General features: G+C 42.9%; 1 long non-coding RNA gene across 1 annotated transcript; it reads left to right on the top strand.

Moving 5' to 3' along the window:
- The first annotated feature begins 527 nt into the window (after positions 1 to 527).
- LOC135565556 (uncharacterized) lies at positions 528 to 6,630 on the top strand. Its single transcript, XR_010461675.1, has 2 exons — positions 528 to 704; positions 3,494 to 6,630. It is a non-coding gene; the product is annotated as an uncharacterized LOC135565556 (long non-coding RNA).
- Positions 6,631 to 22,045: the final 15,415 nt, after the last annotated feature.

Genomic DNA, 22,045 nt, shown 5'->3' with positions numbered 1-22,045 from the left:
GGATAGAGCCATTTACATATTACATATTACCTACAGGTGTGTGTGTTAGAGGATGATTGGGAAACCGAAGGACAGGCTCATTTTAATGGCCTGAATAGAAAGGTATCAAACACATGATTTCTTGTTAAACATGGAAGCTTGTAATATGACCTTAACCCTTGAATCCTGAACCTATGCACATTGGCCAATGTAAGCTCAAATAACTTGCATTTTCTACCATCTGTGTTGAGTGTGAGTCTTATTATTCAGGAGAGTAAAGTGCTGTGAGCTGTATCGCAGAGACACAGCACCCTTCACCCCTCATCTCCCCAACAGGCACAGCGCAGACTGACTGGCTGTCACAGGAAGTTAGTCCACATCATCTCTAGTCATCAGACAACAGGCCTCAGCCCACTGAGTGATTGACACAAGCAAATGCAAATTCACAGAGACAGGAAGGAAAAAAATAACAAGAGTGGTGTTGGTGAGTGACAGTTGGCCACTGATAGCACATAAGCTAACAGGGTTGTGGATGGATGGGGCAAGCTTTAGAGCTAGATGTCCTTTAGTCCTTCCTCATCTCGCTCTCTCTATCGCTCTCCATCTCTTGCTCCCCCTCGCTCTTCTCTCTGTCTCTCGCTGTAACCCCCCCTCTCTTTCTCTCTGCACCTGAAGACATCCGTCCATCTGCCAAATCCTCCTTCATCAAGTGCTGTCCAGAGGAGGTGAGAAAAGGCCTTATTTCCGGGCGTCGTTTCAGATGAGTAGCATGTTTCATTGAGGGGAAGGAAGACGATGTAATTAGCTTGTCAGTCTGCTTCAGGCTCAGCTTGCTCTCCCCCTCTATCTTTCTTTTCTCTCTCTCTCTCTGCCAAAAAAAGATGGACAGAGTGACACCAGAGCTCACAGCCAGTTGATAATGTGGCAATTAATGTCATAAATAATTCCAATTGCCAATTCCATCAGAATAGACTGTAGGTGCTTTAAACGAGAAGAGTAGTCCCTTTTCATTTCCTCTAATAACCATCATCTTTCCACTTTCATTATGAGCCCTTAATACATGATGATGTGATCTGACCTCGCAATCTGTCAGACATCATTTTATTTGGGCACAAACCAAGAAAACAAAAAACTGCCCCCCCCGCCGACATCATTGCACGCGCTATATGTAAATTGTAAATGAGAACAATGCATGATAACGGATGTGTATTTTGTCGTTTTTACCTTAAGCACATCATGAGAACACACTGTATGTAGGGCAATAATAGCGACCATTTCTGAAATGTCATTGACTTGCACTTGTCAATGAGAAATATAGCTGTATTATAAAAGTAATCTAATTTGGTAAGAAAGACTTATGTGAGAGAAATCAATGTGAAGTGATATTTGAAAGGTTGCTAAAGCTCAAGGAAGACTGTGAATATTGATCCAGCACTGACATACAGTATCTGTGTGGGAAAATTCTTCCAAAAATCCTTCCTCCGTCTGGATCTTCAGGAAACAGGTCAATCGATCCGGTCAGGTGAGTATAGGCCAGGTTGACAGTATGTACTGTAATACATGCGTCTGCATCGTCCCAGTTTGGTGAATAATATTTACTGAGCATACAGGGTAACACTTTACCTAACTACACATTAATAACTGTAATAACGACACTGTAGTCTTCGACAGGTAATCCAGTTGAGGTGAATATTTTCAGGTGCATTGAGTGGCTATAAGGCCATGTGTTTTTCCTGACCCCCTGACCTGACCAGGTAAAAAGGCCCTAGTTACTGTACATGGGATATTGCTAAGGTTTTTTCTTGCTTGGATCACCCAGCGCTATACTACAGTACTGCAACTGCTTTTTATCTGCAGCATCAGTGACTTGTGTAATCTCATTTGTCTCCCTAAGTCAAGCTACTCTAAATGGCCCACATTTGAGTGACACTAAACTCCTTCCTCGGAAATGTATGAGCGAATAAAATGAGCTCAGCACATGTAAAGGCCCTGGTAATGCATTGTAAAACACCGTTAAACACTTCAGATGTATCTTCGGAACCCAGGAAGGTCGCCGCGGCAGTAATATATTGTCTGCGTTATAATGTCTCAAGGTCGTGTCAGTTTTGCCTACTTAATGCATGGATTCCTGTTACTCACACAAACTCCAATCATCCCTGCGGAGCCTTGGGATGAACATTTGACTAAGTAAATCAGCCAACATCCTGGCATTTCTATTACCTTCTTATGTGCTACTGACAGAGGAGATGAATAATACCAAATAAAAACACATGGCTGTAGATCATATTTACAACTGCTTAGAGTGAGTCAGGTGCTCAGAACACTGCAGTCTGTTAGCTGGTATAGTATTTGTCATCCTGTAGTCAGTATACAATAGTGTGTGTGTGTGTGTGTGTGTGTGTGTGTGTGTGTGTGTGTGTGTGTGTGTGTGTGTGTGTGTGTGTGTGTGTGTGTGTGTGTGTGTGTGTGTGTGTGTGTGTGTGTGTGTGTGTGTGTGTGTGTGTGTGTGTGTGTGTGTGTGTTAGAAGTACGAGCTTGACATTGATGCTTAGCTTCAGTGCTTCCTCTCATCCCACCCATCACTGTAATGATTGTGCTATTTATTGCATGAGAATCATTTTCTTTGAATAAAGAATTTAAATTACTCTTTTAATGTAATTAATGTAGCTATCCCGAGGGGGTACATAGTTACCACACTCATGAATATATTAATGCATGTCAGTGTCAATGGTGACCCTTGTATGGCAACAGTACTGTATGTGTTTTATTCACTTTCAATTAATTGTATTTGATTGAATTTCATTACATTTTTTACTAATGTTTTTAGTCACCATAAAGTCATATTCTCCTAAATATATCTAATAAAAGTGCTGTAATGGTAGATGTCGGGTTCCTATGGCAAGGGCTGAGTATTTGTTGATGAGCCTTTTGATGAAACAACATCAACAGCATTAAATAAACAACAAACAACAACAGAACATAGTGAGGTATTACTTGAGATTAACAAAAACTGACATTTTCAACATTTATGCTTCATCCGTATCAATAAATTCATAATTACATGATTCTTCTGGCACGGCTAAGAAATGTGTAATGTTCAATTTGGCACATGACAACAAACATGTTTTGCATCTGAACATTCTCCCCCTCTGGCCTTGGTTCTTCTCCACATCGAGAGAAACAAGCCTGAGGTGTCGATTTCACATGCTTGACTTGGACAATCAAACATTTCATAGGAAAATGCTGGAAATATTGGCATTTACTAACATTCTCCAGCAGGTCCTGAGGGTAGACTTGTACCTGACGACTAAAAATGAGCTAGAACAAGAAATGCCCTCTGGAGAGAGGGTCTATGTGGATTTTACAAGGAGGCCAATTCTGTATAACAGCTTTATGTACAAGAAAAAACTCTGACTGAGAGTTGAACAAATATATACAAATATTACACTGAAAACAATGAAACAACCATTAGAATACAAAGCTGACTCTCTCTTCTCTGTTCTCATCCTCCTAGATCTATCCGCTGCTTTCAACACCGTGAACCATCAGATCCTCCTCTCAGGGCTGGGTGTCTCAGGCTCTACACACTCTTAGATTGCGTCCTGCCTGGCAGGTCCCTCCTACCAGGTGATGTGGAGAGGATCTGATGCACCACATGCTCTTACTACTGGTGTCCTCCAGGGCTCGGTTCTAGGCCCTCTTCTGTTCTCTATACACAGTCACTCGGCACGTCATATCCTCACATGGTCTCTTCATATCATTGCTATGCTGATGACACTGAACTACTTTTCTCCTTACCCCTTTATGACACCCAGGTGGCGACACCTCGACAAGATGGAGCTGCTCTTCCCCTTGGGGGAGACCTGCCCACTCCACGGTGTCCCCCTCCCAGAGTGAAAAGAACCTTGACGTGATCCTGGTCAACATTCTGTCATTTTCTCCAAACATCAAAACAGGGACTTGGTCCTGTAGGTTCATACGCTACAATGTCTGTGAACAGTCAACTTTATACATATAAAGACAAAGTGGAGTCGCAATTAGGGCTGCAGAATTCCCTGGTTTTCCTGAAATACATTCCCAGAATAAGAAGGGAATAAGCAGGAACATCAATCTTTTGCTTCCAGACAAACTAAACACCTTCTTTTCCGCTTTGAGGATAATACAGTGCCACCAAAGACTGTAGGCTCTCCTTCTCCGTGGCCGACGTGAGTAAAATATATAAACGTCTTTACCCTCGCAAGGCTGCCGGTCCAGAAGGCATCCCTAGCCGCATCCTCAGAGCATGCGCAGAACAGCTGGCTGGTGTGTTTACAGACTCGGGGCTCCCGAGTGGTGCAGCAGCCTAAAGCACTGTATCTCAGTGCAAGAGGCATCATTACAGTTCCTGGTTTGAATCCAGGCTGTGTCACATCGGCAGTGATTGGGAGTACCATAGGGCGGCACACATTTGGCCCATCGTCGTCCGGTTTTGGCCGGGGTAGGCCGTCATTGTAAATAAGAATTTGTTTTTAACTGACTTGCCTAGTTAAATAAAGGTTCAATTTAAAAAATAAAAATAAATAAACATATTCAATCAATCCCTATCCCAGTCTGCTGTCCCCACATGCTTCAATATGGCCACCATTGTTCCTGTTCCCAAGAAAGCAAAGGTAACTGAACAAAATGACTATCGCCCCGTAGCACTCACTTCTGTCATTATGGAGTGCTTTGAGAGACTAGTCAATGATATCACCTCCACCCTACATGTCACCCTAGACCCACTTCAATTTGCTTACCACCCCAATAGGTCCACAGACGATGCAATCGCCATCAAATTGTACACTGCCCTATCCCACCTGGACAAGAGGAATACCTATGTAAGAATGCTGTTCATTCACTACAGCTCAGCATTCAACACTATAGTACCCTCAAAACTCATCATAAAGCTTGAGACCCTGGGTCTCGACCCCGCCCTGTGCAACTGGGTCCTGGACTTCCTGATGGACCACCCCCAGGTGGTGGTGAAGGTAGGAAACAACATCTCCACTCTGCTGATCCTCAACACTGGGGCCCCACAAGGGTGTGTTCTCAGCCCCCTCCTGTACTCTCTGTTCACCCATGACTGCGTGGTCATGCATGACTCCAACTAAATCATCAAGTTTGCAGACAACACAACAGTGGTAGGCTTGATTACCAACGATAAACAAGACAGCCTACAGGGAGGAGGTGAGGATTCTCGGAGTATGGTGTCAGGAAAATAACCTCTCACTCAATGTCAGCAAAACAAAAGAGATGACTCTGGACTTCAGGAAACAGCAAAGGGAGTACCCCCCTATCAACATCGATGGGACAGCAGTGGAGAAGGTGGAAAGAGCAAGGCTCTCCAGAAGGTGGTGCGGTCTGCAAACGTATCACCGGGAGCAAACTACCTGCCCTCCAGGACACCTACAGCACCCGATGTCAAAGGAAGGCAAAAAAGATAACCAAGGACAATAACCACCCGAGCAACTGCCTGTTCACCCCGCTTCCATCTAGAAGGCGAGGTCAGTGCAGGTGCATCAAAGCTGGGACCGAGAGACTGAAAAACAGCTTCTATCTCAAGACCATCAGATTGTTAAACAGCCATCACTAACATAGAGAGGCTGCTGCCTACTTACAGACTTGATATCATTGGCTACTTTAATAAATGGAACACTAGTCACTTTAATAAAGCCACTTTAAGAATGTTTACATTTCTCGCATTACTCATCTCATATGTATATACTGTATACTGTATCCTTCACTCTCTATTCTATCTATTACATCTTAGCCGCTCATCCATATATTTTTATATTTATATATTCTTATCCCATTCCTTTACTAGATTGTGTGTATTAGGTTTTGTTGTGGAATTGTTGATATTACCTGTTAGATACTGCTGCACTGTCAGATCTAGAAGCATAAGCATTTCACTACACTCACAATAACATCTGTGTATGTGACCAATAAGATTGGAATTGATTTGATATGAATACACACAGCATGGACCCTACAGTACTATGCCCTGAGGAAACTGTGGTGTCTGTCTGACTGTTGTGTCGGTTTGACTGCCGATCTGTCTGCCTGTAGTGGTGTGGAGTTGGGTTGGGTTGTTGCCGAAACATCTCCATTGTGACTACTGATAATACACCAAAGTAATACTTCATTTGTAAGTGCTGGCCGTCTTTATCTTACAAGCCATGTTAAAAGACATGGAGATCTCTGGAAGAGCTGGGAATGATCCCTTGGGGGATTGTTCACCACAAATGAAATCCTTGAATCATGAACACTCTGAAGGTGAACTGCTCCCTATATGAAATTGTATGCCTGAACTTCATGTATGTTTTGTCCTCCCACTGTGAATAATGAGTGGATGTACAATCTCACATTTTTGATTTATCTTCGAACTGCATGTTTTTCAGGTGGCAATTTAGCTTTTTGTAAATATCTGAAATTAATGCAAAGACGGAGCATTGTGAGAAGACATTACGTATCCTCTCCAGACGGTATTATGTCAAAGGGAAATTGTATTTTCCCAGCTAGATATAATTAATTACTTCTTGCAGAGAGTCAGAGGCGCACATACGGCTCACACATTGTGTGTACAAATTGCATTTTCTGTTTCAATAAAGCTTGCCACACAAGAGAAATATATTATTATTTGTAGTGTTTTCTTTCCTTCAAACCAAGATACCAGAGACTAATACAGCTTAGAAACAGAGATTGATTGACCATGAGGTTTGTGTGAGCTGGAAATAATTGTCAGTCTTTGGGACAATCACAGGTACTTTAGCACTTTCAGGATCCTCAAACTCTCTTTTCAGGGTTTTGAAACACTATATTTTGGGGATTTAAAAAAAATATTTCTGGGATTCTAAACTCAATTTTCGGAGTTTAAAAATGTATTTTCCGTAGTTGAAAATCATTTTGGGGGTTTTAAAGCAATTTTGGGTGGTTTGAAACAATTGTGGGTGGTTTGAAACAATTGTGGGTGGTTTGAAACACGATTTGGAAAACTGCATTAAATCGACGTACAGTCGCTAGTGAAAGTCTACACACCCTTTGCACTGTCATCACATTTTGGTGCCTTATATCTATAAAGGGATTACATTTTCCTACCAATCTACACAACCTACTCCACGATCATCAGTCTTTAACAGCCTGGTCACACCAGCCACAACCCTGCACAGCATGGCTGACAGGGCCTTTTCACGCGATCCCTCCATTCTAGAACACTGTACCTGTACATCAAGGAGGCAGCTTCAATTTCGTAATTTAAAATGCAACTAAATGCCTACGTATTCAAGCTGGTTTTATATATATTTCCACACTGAGGTTGGAATAATACTATGAGATTGTGACAATTATGATAGTGCCCTTTTAGTGTAAGAGATGTTTGAAAAGACTGCCTAGTACAAGTTCTGGTTGTTTTGGTGGGATGGAGTTTTGGCCTGCCTGGTGACATAGTTAATAGACCAATAAGAAAGGGAGTTCCAAACCTCTCTGCCAACAATAGCTAGTTTTCAGTTTTCCCCTCCCCACTCAGACCACTCCCAGACAGTCATACCTAAATTCTTGCTTGACAAATTGCTCTTTGCACAGGATCTATTTTTGTTTATTTTTGATCACTTTAATTGAAAACAAATACAGTAAGGTACTTAGTTACCCAGAAATGATTTGACATTGAGATAAAAATGTCTGCATTGGACCTTTAAAGTCTGTCTGCTGCTCTGGTAGGTAATGGACCTTTAAAGTCTATCTGCTGCTCTGGTAGGTAATGGACCTTTAAAGTCTATCTGCTGCTCTGGTAGGTAATGGACCTTTAAAGTATACCTGCTGCTCTGGTAGGTAATGGACCTTTAAAGTATACCTGCTGCTCTGGTAGGTAATGGACCTTTAAAGTATACCTGCTGCTCTGGTAGGTAATGGACCTTTAAAGTATACCTGCTGCTCTGGTAGGTAATGGACCTTTAAAGTATACCTGCTGCTCTGGTAGGTAATGGACCTTTAAAGTATACCTGCTGCTCTGGTAGGTAATGGACCTTTAAAGTCTATCTGCTGCTCTGGTAGGTAATGGACCTTTAAAGTATACCTGCTGCTCTGGTAGGTAATGGACCTTTAAAGTATACCTGCTGCTCTGGTAGGTAATGGACCTTTAAAGTATACCTGCTGCTCTGGTAGGTAATGGACCTTTAAAGTATACCTGCTGCTCTGGTAGGTAATGATTGATGTATTGTGATAGTTTTTTTCTCCTTTATATGTATTGATGCCATTTTTTGTTTTGTTTGTGTTTTCTACCTTATGTGCATTGAGCATGGGAAATGTTCTCTACAAATAATTATTATAATAAATATTAATAACACTAATTATTGAACTGAATATACAGCAGCTTATGTGAATGTCATTAAGCTAAATGTTTATTGGTTGTTTGTCTGCGTGGTAAAGTTTAATCGTGAACCATAACATTTGGGTATTACATATTCTGTTTCACAGGCGGGTTGATAAGCCTAACCTCGACCATCTTCCAAAACATATTGATTAGGCTGTGAGAACAGAGCATGCAGGCAGAGGATAAACTTGAGACAATTCAGTTCCCACTCAAGTCCTCCTCCATTACATGATCAAGAGAAAGTTGTACTCAGGAAGTGAAAGAGTTGTAGGTGGATTATTCTGTAGGTTAGGGTTAAGGCTGAGGTAATCTCATCTACCAGCCGGCTCTCTCTCTATCGAGGCCGCTGGTTTCAGAGCTGACGAAACAACTGCTGAATTTAATTGTTTTTTTTCCTCAGTTCATCACCATCTAGCGCAACCCTTATAACCTACCCCAAAGGCCTAGATTCAATCAAATCAAGCGTTAACTGGCAATAACAGACACACGCATAGCGGATATTATGGCGGTGTTGGAGCCGTCAAATCGGTGTGCTGCTGCTCCTGCAATCATTGTCAGGATACACCCCAATCGAGTTAGAAGTTCAGAGTGAGAAAGTGTAGGCTATATATATTGAACAAAAATATAAACGCGGGCCTCCCGAGTGGCGTAGTGGTCTAAGGCACTGCTAGCTGTGTCTCTACAGATCCTGGTTCTATCCCAGGCTGTGACGAAGCCGGCCGTGACTGGGAGACCCGTGAGGCATCGCACAATCGGCCCAGCGTCGTCCGGGTTAGGGGAGGGTTTGGCGGCCAGGATGTCCTTGTCCCATCGCGTTCTACCGACTCCTGTGGCGGGCCGGGCGCATGCACTCTGACATGGTCTCCAAGTGTATAACGTTTCCTCCAACGGGTTAAGCGTGCATTGTGTCAAAAAGCAGTGCAGGTTGGTGGGGTAGTGTTTCGGGGGGACACGGCTCTCGACCTTCACCTCTCCCGAGTCCGTACTGAAGTTGCAGCGATGGGACAAGACTATAACTACCAATTGAATACCATAAAATTGGGGAGAAAAGGGGGTATAAATAAATATATATCTATTTACAGTTGAAGTTGGAAGTTTACATACACCTTAGCAAAATACATTTAAAATCAGTTTTTCACAATTCCTGACATTAAATCCTAGTAAAAATTCCCTGTCTTAGGTCAGTTAGGATCCCCATTTTATTTTAAGAATGTGAAATGTCCGAATAATGAAATAGATAATGATTTATTTCAGCTTTTATTTCATTCATCACATTCCCAGTGGGTCAGAAGTTTACATACACTCAATTAGTACTTTAAATTGTTTAACTTGGGTCAAACATTTAGGGTAACCTTCCACAAGCTTCCCACAATACGTTGGGTGAATTTTGGCCCATTCCTCCTGACAGAGCTGGTGTAACTGAGTCAGGTTTGTAGGCCTCCTTGCTCGCACACACTTTTTCAGTTCTGTTCACAAATTCTCTACAGGATTGAGGTCAGAGCTTTGTGATGGCCACTCCAATACCTTGACTTTGTTGTCCTTAAGCCATTTTGCCACAACTTTGGAAGTATGCTTGGGGTCATTGTCCATTTGGAAGACCCATTTGCGACCAAGCTGTAACTTCCTGACTGATGTCTTGAGATGTTGGGTCAATATATCAACGTAATTTTCCTTTCTCATAATTCCATGTCTTTTGTGAAGTGCACCAGTCCCTCCTGCAGCAAAGTACCCCCACAACATGATGCTGCCACCCCCGTGCTTCATGGTCGGAATGGTGTTCTTCGGCGTGCAAGCCTCCCCCTTTTTCCTCCAAACATAACAATGGTCATTATGGCCAAACAGTTCTATTTTTGTTTCATTAGACCAGAGGACATTTCTCCAAAAAGTATGATCTTTATCCCCATATGCAGTTGTAAACCGTAGTCAGGCATTTTTATGGCAGTTTTGGAGCATTGGCTTCTTCCTTGCTGAGCTACCTTCCAGGTTATGTCGATATAGGACTCATTTTACTGTGGATATAGATACCTTTGTACCGGTTTCCTCCAGCATCTTCATAAGGTCCATTGCTGTTGTTCTGAGATTGATTTGCACTTTTCACACCAAAGTACGTTCATCTCTAAGAGACAGAACGCGTCTCCTTCCTGAGAGGTATGACGGCTGCGTGGTCCCATGATGTTTATACCTACGTCCTATTGTTTGTACAGATGAATGTGGTACCTCCAGGCATTTGGAAATTGCTCCCAAGGATGAACCAGACTTGTGGAGGTCTTCAATTTTTTCTGAGGTCTTGGCTGATTTCTTTTGATTTTCCTATGATGTCAAGCAAAGAGGCACTGAGTTTGAAGGTAGGCCTTGGAATACATTCACAGGTACACCTCCAATTGACTCAAATGATGTCAATTAGCCTATCAGAAGCTTCTAAAGCCATGACATCATTTTCTGGAATTTTCCAAGCTGTTTAAAGGCAGTCAACTTAGTGTATGTAAACTTCTGACCCACTGGAATTGTGATACAGTGAATTATAAGTGAAATAATCTGTCTGTAAACAATTGTGTCATGCACAAAGTAGATGTCCTAACCGACTTGCCAAAACTATAGTTTGTTAACAATACATTTGTGGAGTGGTTGAAAAACGAGTTTTAATGACTCCAACCTAAGTGTATGTAAACCTCCGACTTCAACAGTATATATATATATATATATATATATATATATATATATATATATATATATACACACTGCTCAAAAAAATAAAGGGAACACTTAAACAACACAATGTAACTCCAAGTCAATCACACTTCTGTGAAATCAAACTGTCCACTTAGGAAGCAACACTGATTGACAATACATTTCACATGCTGTTGTGCAAATGGAATAGACAACAGGTGGAAATTTTAGGCAATTAGCAAGACACCCCAATAAAGGAGTGGTTCTGCAGGTGGGGTCACAGACCACTTCTCAGTTCCTATGCTTCCTGGCTGATGTTTTGGTCACTTTTGAATGCTGGCGGTGCTTTCACTCTAGTGGTAGCATGAGACGGAGTCTACAACCCACAGAAGTGGCTCAGGTAGTGCATCTCATCCATGTTGGCACATCAATGCGAGCTGTGGCAAAAAGGTTTGCTGTGTCTGTCAGAGTAATGTCCAGAGCATGGAGGCGCTACCAGGAGACAGGCCAGTACATCAGGAGACGTGGAGGAGGCCGTAGGAGGGCAACAACCCAGCAGCAGGACCGCTACCTCCGCCTTTGTGCAAGGAGGAGCACTGCCAGAACCCTGCAAAATGACCTCCAGCAGGCCACAAATGTGCATGTGTCTGCTCAAACGGTCAGAAGCAGACTCCATGAGGGTGGTATGAGGGCCCGACGTCCACAGGTGGGGGTTGTGCTTACAGCCCAACAGCGTGCAGGACGTTTGGCATTTGCAAGAGAACACCAAGATTGGCAAATTCGCCACTGGCGCCCTGTGCTCTTCACAGATGAAAGCAGGTTCACACTGAGCACGTGACAGACGTGACAGAGTCTGGAGACGCCGTGGAGAACGTTCTGCTGCCTGCAACATCCTCCAGCATGACCGGTTTGGCGGTGGGTCAGTCATGGTGTGGGGTGGCATTTCTTTGGGGGGCCGCACAGCCCTCCATGTGCTCGCCAGAGGTAGCCTGACTGCCATTAGGTACCGAGATGAGATCCTCAGACCCCTTGTGAGACCATATGCTGGTGCGGTTGGCCCTGGGTTCCTCCTAATGCAAGACAATGCTAGACCTCATGTGGCTGGAGTGTGTCAGCAGTTCCTGCAAGAGGATGCTATGGACTGGCCCACCCGTTCCCCAGACCTGAATCCAATTGAGCACATCTGGGACATCATGTCTCGCTCCATCCACCAACGCGACGTTGCACCACAGACTGTCCAGGAGTTGGCGGATGCTTTAGTCCAGGTCTGGGAGGAGATCCCTCAGGAGACCAGAAGTAGAAATAAAGAAATAGAAAAAGAAAGAAATAGAAATATAAATAATTACGCTCAACTTGAAAAATTGTTGAACAAACTGAGGATTTTGTCCTAATCGAGGTGTAGATGACATCTTACATTCCAGTGTTCCAACTTGTAAACAAGGCTGCATGGGACTTCTGTTAATGCCAGGAGCCACTTGTGGATTTCACAGCTTTAACACCTCCGACATGTCAAAACAACCACTATGCGGATGTCGGCTAAAGCGGATCTGATTGAATAGAGCCCTATGTGTGCTGCAGTGTTGTTTTTGTGTTCCTGTGCAACAAACAGAACTTGGTTCGCTCGTGCAACATGGAAAGCTATGATCCGTTATTGATGTCACTTGTTAAATCCACTTCAATCAGTGTTGATGAAGGGGAGGAGACAGGTTAAAGAAGGATTTTTAAGCCTTGAGATAATTGGGACATGGATTGTGTATGTGAATGGATGAATAGGCACGACAAAATATTTAAGTGCCTTTGAACAAGATATGGTAGTATGTGTATCATGTAGGTCCACCACCTAAAGGACATCCAGCCAACTTAAAATAACTGTGGGAAGCATTGGGGTCAATGCCAGCATCCCTGTGGAACATTTTCGACACCTTGTAGAGTCCCTGCCCGACAAATTGAGGCTTCTCTAATTGCAAAAAAAAAGGGGGGGGGGTGCAACTTAATATTAGGAAGGTATTCTTAATGTTTGGTATACTCAGTGTACATCCTTAAATGCCTTTGATGGTGTGTCTTTACTTTTTCTATTTGAAGACAGTGTACAGTATACATCATGTTACAGAATAACTAGCAGAATTAAACTGGATAGCTATTAGCATGAACGGCAGGCGATCTGTTCTTTCTACCTCGGGTTCCAGGGAATTATTTCCGTGGTGCACCATAACAAACACTTGATTTGGAGCCACGTCTCATAGTCGTGTGATTCTTACAGAATTTGAATTGATTATCATGTCACTCAGTAAATCCACACCCCCTAAATCCCAAACAGTCCCACACTTTTACCAGGCTCTATGCGCCAGCAAGTCAAGCCTGGGGACGAGGTTAAGGCTGAGGTAAGGGGGTGAGGTTTGGCGCTAGGGTTAGGGTTGAGCCAGGATGAGCCAGGATGTCGACTGAGCGAGGATGTGTTATTTTGTATTGGATAAAAGGTTATTATGAGTTGGGTAAACTGATTGATTCATTTTGAGTTAGTTATGTTGTTGTTGTTGTTGAGTAAACTATTGATTAATTTGAGCTTGGTAAACTTATTATTTTTATTTAGATAAATGCATTATTTCGAGTTGGTTTGTGTTGGTTAAACATTTTGGGAAACGTTTTTTGAGTTGGATATACTGATTGGTTTAGATCTTATCTGTCGGAAAGATATCAGTTTGTCTCTGTGAATGGTTTGTCCTCTGACAAATCAACTGTAAATTTCGGTGTTCCTCAAGGTTCCGTTTTAGGACCACTATTGTTTTCACTATATATTTTACCTCTTGGGGATGTTATTCGAAAACATAATGTTAACTTTCACTGCTATGCGGATGACACACAGCTGTACATTTCAATGAAACATGGTGAAGCCAAAATTGCCCTCGCTAGAAGCATGTGTTTCAGACATAAGGAAGTGGATGGCTGCAAACTTTCTACTTTTAAACTCGGACAAAACAGAGATGCTTGTTCTAGGTCCCAAGAAACAAAGAGATCTTCTGTTGAATCTGACAATTAATCTTAATGGTTGTACAGTCGTCTCAAATAAAACTGTGAAGGACCTCGGCGTTACTCTGGACCCTGATCTCTCTTTTGAAGAACATATCAAGACCATTTCAAGGACAGCTTTTTTCCATCTACGTAACATTGCAAAAATCAGAAACTTTCTGTCCAAAAATGATGCAGAAAAATTAATCCATGCTTTTGTCACTTCTAGGTTAGACTACTGCAATGCTCTACTTTCCGGCTACCCGGATAAAGCACTAAATAAACTTCAGTTGGTGCTAAATACGGCTGCTCTTGCTGTCTCTGCCTGGCCGGTTCCCCTCTTTCCACTGGGATTCTCTGCCTCTAACCCTATTACAGGGGCTGAGTCACTGGCTTACTGGGGCTCTCTCATGCCGTCCCTGGAAGGGGTGCGTCACCTGAGTGGGTTGATTCACTGATGTGGTCATCCTGTCTGGGTTGGCGCCCCCCCTTGGGTTGTGCCATGGCGGAGATCTTTGTGGGCTATACTCAGCCTTGTCTCAGGATGGTAAGTTGGTGGTTGAAGTTATCCCTTTAGTGGTGTGGGGGCTGTGCTTTGGCAAAGTGGGTGGGGTTATATCCTTCCTGTTTGGCCCTGTCCGGGGGTGTCCTCGGATGGGGCCACAGTGTCTCCTGACCCCTCCTGTCTCAGCCTCCAGTATTTATGCTGCAGTAGTTTATGTGTCGGGGGGCTAGGGTCAGTTTGTTATATCTGGAGTACTTCTCCTGTCCTATTCGGTGTCCTGTGTGAATCTAAGTGTGCGTTCTCTAATTCTCTCCTTCTCTCGTTCTTTCTCTCTCTCGGAGGACCTGAGCCCTAGGACCATGCCCCAGGACTACCTGACATGATGACTCCTTGCTGTCCCAAGTCCACCTGACCGTGCTGCTGCTCCAGTTTCAACTGTTCTGCCTTATTATTATACGACCATGCTGGTCATTTATGAACATTTGAACATCTTGGCCATGTTCTGTTATAATTTCCACCCGGCACAGCCAGAAGAGGACTGGCCACCCCACATAGCCTGGTTCCTCTCTAGGTTTCTTCCTAGGTTTTGGCCTTTCTAGGGAGTTTTTCCTAGCCACCGTGCTTCTACACCTGCATTGCTTGCTGTTTGGGGATTTAGGCTGGGTTTCTGTACAGCACTTTGAGATATCAGCTGATGTACGAAGGGCTATATAAATACATTTGATTTGATTTGAATATTATTTTGAGTTGGATAAACTTATTAAAAAGTCCCTCTGGCTAGAGGATTTTCCTCAACACCGACTGGGAGAAACAAGAGGGCTCAATAGAAAAGTTATACTTGATTTCAAAGCACTGTAATAATGACAAGTTATGAGACTCCTCTAGTTCTCTCCAGGGCCTCTAAATAGTTTTCACTGGTTATTTGATTGTCAGTACTTAGATCAAACACTCAGCCAGAGTGACAATTTTACAAAGAAAAAAAATAAAAAATTTCAGAGGGGGAAAAATACTAATTACAAATGGCATTGGAAGAAAGAGAAAACAGCCCTTCCCCTGTGCCTTTGTTGTTCTCCTTTAATTCTGTTAATTGGCCCTAGGTAAAGATTAGCTGCTCTTGCCAATTTAATACAGGCTCAAATGAAGCTGCACTCACACACACACACCATCTCTCTGCCTGCCTGCCTGGTTGCTATTGACACAGTGTCAGAGCTAAGAGGGGATGGCTTAATCAGCACGGACATTCTCTGCATTGATTTGACAAGGCTATGTAATGACCTTGTTGTTTTGGTAAAGGTTGACTGTTCATCTGCGATGGTGCTGATGATGCACTGGGCATGCCACATCGTCATGGAAACCGCTATCACACATGGCTGAGCTGGAATAGATCGTTTTTGTATATCTGTCTCCGTATCTGTTTTTCTGTCTTCCTCTCCTTTTCTCTCCATCTTCCTCTGTCTCTCTTTTGTATGTTGTTCACTGGTGCTGATGTGATGTGATCAGAGGTGTGTGTGTGTGTGTGTTTGCACGTGCCTGAGTGTGTGTCGTGTGTATAACACCCCAGCTTGATATCCAGCGAGGTCAAAGAGAAAGGCAGTAATTGGTGTCAACATGCCTCACATCACTGTCATGGAAATCCAATCATTACAGCCATCACAACATGGATTGACTGAACCCAACACGACTGGGAGAAACAAGAGGCTCAATAGAAAAGTTATAGCCTTTGTACTTCTACTGACTGTCGTTTCATTTAGCTTGCTAGCAGTTCATCTGGAAAATAATTTTGGATTTTTACACTTTATTGATTTACCAAATGGCCCATAATGACTTCTCAAAAGCACTGTTTATTCACGACAGCAGCCAAGATAAATCAAATTTAAAAAAGAGAAAGAAACTAGGGCCTACCTACGCATGGCTTTTCAAGCCTCATAAGATGGCTGTTTTGAGGGCGTTCGTTCTCCTTTTGATATCGCTCTCATCCTTGATGTGAGTTCAAAGCGGAACTAACAGGCTCCCCGTGCAGCTTTCTTGGGCGATGCATGATCTGGCAGCAGCTGTTGTATTTAGATCAACAGCACCTTGCTTTATTTGTATTAGGGCCTAAAGAAATCCAGTGTTAGCTTGCGCTAGCATCGTGCTTCATCTCCTGGTTCCTAGCCACAGGCACTCAGGCATCCTCCAGAAGACACTCGTCGTTTCTGTGTGGTTGATTTGCGAGGAGCTCGAGGTTCATGATGCTATCGGGTGCTGTCAGACCAATCACAGAAGCCCCCAGGCTTCTGCTGGATAGACCATGCCATCCATTGACACCAGACGGTAAATATTATTGGCAGCCTGACATCCTCTCTCTGGCGGTGACTGTCACTGGCTGTGTAAAATCGGTAATAAGCAACATGATGGGGCCACTGTCTGTACATGCCACGGTGAGACTATGGAGGCCCAGTGTTAACCAGAGGACTGGGTGACAGAAAATATATATGATGATTCTTGTCATATTTAGGTACACTCAAAGTACTAAGTGCAATAGATGCATCCATCCATAGGGCACTATGGGGAATTCAGAACTGAGCTAGATGTACGTAAATTAAACCTAATTCATTTTTTACGCTCTTTCATCTCTGCGCGCATTCTGAACTCGGGGAAACACATGTGGGTGCAAATCACAGAAAGAGGTGTGGCAGAGGAGTGTTTACAGATATGCGTATTCTGACTGATTTTATTCTCCTCTTAATTCCGCCATCTTTATGCGCGAGGAAACCATATAAGGTTGCGTGAACCTGTCGGTTCCAAGTGAAAAAACATCTACTTTCTTTTCTCCATACACTTTAATTTATACGAGACACAGGAGAGAAGCGGTCCAGTGGTTAAAGTTGTATGGCATGAGGTGCTCTTTGATAATGGGATGAGATACGTTAAAACAAAAATAAGTTCATTCTGGATACTGAACAATGCCTTAAAAGCCTTTGCGCAACAAAAACATCTGGGTGTAATCAAGGCACTCATTTACAAAGGCTTTTTCGGCATTGTTTACTATCCATGATCAATTTATTTTTGTTCTACTGTATAAATCGAAAAGAGATATTGATAAAAGCTAGGTAAATGAGTAATCCATTTGGATAATGGGATTGTATGGGCTAAATGACAATTGTTTTAGATTTTACCTTATGATCGCTGGAGACAACATTTTAACCAGCCATATGGCAGCAAACTGAGAAGCATATCATCAGGACAGGTATGTATGCCCCTTTCCCACAGTGAAGTATGAAATGCTGTGCCCATATGCAGTATTGTAATTTTATGGGCTGAAACTTGGAGATGCAAGCTAAATGGGTTGACAAGGCAAAACCGTGCAGAATGAAAGTCGCGCCTTTGTGCGTTCTAGAATGTTTTTATTATATGCCCGACTTTTCCTGTTTCCTACTATTTGTATTATATTACATATTATTATCCACTATCGGTAGCGACCGTTAGTAATAACCACATATTTAACTGCCAATTTAGTGTTAGGGCCTTTCAGTTGGTACCTACATTTCGTATCATTCCATTACATCGTTTGATTTACCCTACCTTTATTTGTTTCCTTTGTAAATACTGTCACGTCCTTGTGGTTGTTGATGAGAGTCACAAGTAATAGTGGATCCTATTTAATGAAGACCAAATACAAATTGTAGGCTTACTAAATCATTATGGAGTGCAGACCAACCCGTTCGTTTGGCATAAGACTTGGCCCTTATCATCACACAGTTCCATGATCCCTGTTAGAATTCTATCGTACACTACTTCCAACAATACCATTGAATAATGTGTGGCAACTTTCAGAGTGAATTAAAGCACTGTTGTTTTCGTTCGTGGATAAAGGCTCTCCAACCCTATTTTTCCATGAAGTGGGATTTAGGAATAAATTACATTACATTAGTACATTACAGTAATTTAGCAGACATTCTTATCCAGAGCAATTTACAGAAATATTGGTGTAAAATCTGTGTTTTATCTGTCTAACATTTTTTAATCTCTATCTTTCCATATTCTGAACATGGTCTCCATAGGTTACATTCCAGTCTTGTGCCAATCAAATTGTAAATACAAGTACACAGTATTTAAAGGGATGACTTTAGATAAATTAACAGAGCGGGTGTGTTTTCTGGGATTGACTCATATTTACTCAGTGCACTCAAGGGAGCCACATCTGCAGATAAGGTAAGCTTGAATACCAACTACTGAGAAGTGTGTAAATCAAAAAGCATAAAAAAGGCATTGATTTCCTATATCTGAATCAGCCCCTATCAGAATAAAAGGTTACCAAAAATGCTAAGAAAAGTCAACGATCACAGATGTGGCGGGGGATGAAAATATGTTGCTTTGCTGAACATCAATGACTGTGTTTTTCACGGTACAAAATGACATCAGAACGTGTTATCTACCTCACAAAGAAAGACCCTAACGCAGAGACAATGACAGAGCCAGCATTATTCCTATGTTCCTTGCAAGGAACAGGTACGGTGAAACAGCTTTGCCATCCCTGTATCTCCAAGTCACAGAGGGACACATTGATAGCGGAATAAAGTACACGGTCATAAACGTTTCACACCAGCACCTCTTACTGTATGATTACATTTTTATGGTTCATATTCAGATATCGCCTGGTTCGTGTTATGTTGCAAGCAGAATATTCAGGCAGGCCCAGAGGTAGTTGGCTAGTGTTTCTCCCTCTCTCTGTTTTTATTGAGAGGTGATAGAGGGAAAGGGGGGGTTCCTGCTTGGTTTCGTTCAGTAAACACACTGCCAAGCTAAATGGCTGATCAATCAATTTCAGCTCTATCGATCTGCATCAGTTCTGCCTGCGTGCACACACCCGGAGCCACTTTATTGTAAATCAATCATTTTGAAAACATCTCACAGAGGAGCCCATCCTCTCTAACAAGCCATCAATTCCAGCCGCCTGGGTGCCACCCTTATCAGGCTACAAATCAACACAGCCACCAACATCTGCTCCATCTCCAACCCATCTCTCTCTCTCTCCTTCTTCCTCTCTTTCCTTGTCAGTCTCCCCATCTCGATTTATGTCTCTTTATTTTTCTCACCCTCTACCCCCTCTCTCGTTCTACATCTCCCTTTCTCTCTGTCGCTCTTGTTTTTCTTTCTGCAGCTTGTCGTCTTGTGATGGCGAGGCTGAGGAGTGCAGAGGCGGCAGGCAGGCGTTGAATCGTCACCGCACCACTTTAGATAACCCAAGGGTAATAGTGTTTGCACATTTTAGAGAGAAATAAGGACAAATGCCAATGCGGGTCATATATTCTCCTTCTGTTTAGCTGCTTGATGTTGGAGTGTGAAATTACACACTTCAACTCAGAGGCGACGAGGAGGAGGACCAGCTCTGCACGCACGCACACACAGCGGAATTGCTTTCTACTTTAACATCTCTCCTGGGGCCTACCGTGTGGCGCAGTGGTCTAAGGTACTACATACATCGCAGTGCTAGCTGTACCACTAGAGTTTCTGGGTTCGAGTCCAGGCTCTGTCGCAGTCAGCCGCGACCGGGAGACCCATGGGGCGGTGCACAATTGGCCCAACGTCGACCGGGTTACGGGAGGGTTTGGCCGGCCGGGATGTCCTTGTCCCATTGCGCACTAGCGATTCCTGTGGCGGGCCGGGCGCAGTGCACACTGACACGTTCGCCAGGTGCACGGTGTTTCCTCCGACACATTGGTGCGGCTGGCTTCCGGGTTAAGTGGGCATTGTCAAGAAGCAGTGCGGCTTGTTTGAGTTGTGTTTCGGAGGACGCATGCCTCTTGACCTTCGCCTCTCCCGAGTCCATACGGGAGTTGTAGCGACAAGACTGTGACTACCAATTGGATACCACAAAATTGGGGAGAAAAAAGGTGTAAAAGTAACAAAAAATACATTTCTCCTAATAATTCTCTACATTGTGATTGAACTAACATCAATAATGAAGCATAATATAAATCAGAGAAGTATGGGACCACCTTTTACCATCACATAAAGATTCAATCTCCTCAGCTATAGAAATATTCTATTTCCAATCCCTACATGTACGTTGATATATGAGCTAAGAAAGGCTGATGTGCTCTTAGGCCCATTCTTACCATTCACCATGGATCCCGTCTGATTGACAGGCGTAAGTGATGAAGCAGGTAATAGCATGTCACTAAATGTACATCAAGAGTAATGCCTGTATGATGCTACAGCATGCAGGGATCAGGGGATTGGTGGCTTGCCTTGGAGCACAGGGTCATTGACGTCTCACTGGCTATACGGATGGAGGAAAATTTAATAGACATTCATCTTCAGTTCCTCCCCTCCTCTCCCTCTATCCCTCGGGAAAGCCAAGGTCAAAGACAGGGGCGATGTATAGACATCACCACCATTTAGAGGCTCTATTGAATCTGTATCGAGTAAATTTAAAGGCAATGTTTCCGCATTGGTGGAGACTGCATTCACGGTAAACGCTGCATATGTTGGCTCAATCTGAAACGACGCTTCAGCGATAGAAACTGAATAGAGTCCTTAGTCTTGTTGTACCTGTGTAGGATCATAAAATATAATATACTGAACAAAAATATAAATGCAACATGCTACAATTTCAAAGATTTTGCTGAGTTACAGTTCATATAAGGAAATCAAGTCAATTTAAATAATAATGAATTAGTCCCTAATCTATGGATATCACATGACTGGGCAGGGGCGCAGCCAATCAGAATGAGTTTTTCCCCACAAAAGGGCTTTATTACAGACAGAAATACTCCTCAGTTTTTCATCAGCTGTCCGGGTGGCTGGTCCCCGACGATGTCGCAGGTGAAGAAGCCAGATGTAAAGGTCCCGGGCTGGCATGGTTACATGTGGTCTGTGGTTGTGAGGCCGGTTGTACATACTAGTGACAAATTCTCTAAAACAACGTTGGAGGCAGCTTATGGTAGAGGAATAAACATTGACTTCTCTGGCAACAGCTCTGGTGGATATTCCTGCAGTCAGCATACCAATTGTGTTGTGTGACAAAACTGCAAAGGTGCACCTATATAATAATCATTATGTTTAAATCAGATTTTTGATGCGCCACACCTGTGAGGTGGATGGATTATCTTGACAAAGGATCAAATGCTCACTAACAGGTATGTAAACCAATTTGTGCACAAAATTTGAGAGAATTTGTGCATATGGAAAATGTCTGGGATCTTTCATTTCAGCTCATGAAACATGGAACCAACACTTTACATGTTGCGTTTATATTTTTGTTAAGTGTAAATATATATATATTTTTTATGTGTGTCAATGTATATGACACAGCATCTAGGAAACTGTAGGATCACAGAGGTTTAATATGTTCTAATTATATTTCAATGTGTAACATTAGGATAGTCTGCTCTTATAGGACATCATCCAGGGCGAGGCTGTGATGGAGAGAACTTGTAATCAACAAGCTGTTTTGTGTGTACGTTTCATGTTAATTGTTATATGTATATTTGCCCCCTGTCGAATGAAGTATTATT

The sequence above is a fragment of the Oncorhynchus nerka genome, linkage group LG28 (genome assembly GCF_034236695.1).
Source record: "Oncorhynchus nerka isolate Pitt River linkage group LG28, Oner_Uvic_2.0, whole genome shotgun sequence".
Taxonomy (NCBI): Eukaryota; Metazoa; Chordata; class Actinopteri; order Salmoniformes; family Salmonidae; genus Oncorhynchus; species Oncorhynchus nerka.
The sequence above is the reverse complement of the archived record's forward strand: the minus strand, read 5'-3'. Positions and strand labels throughout refer to the sequence as shown.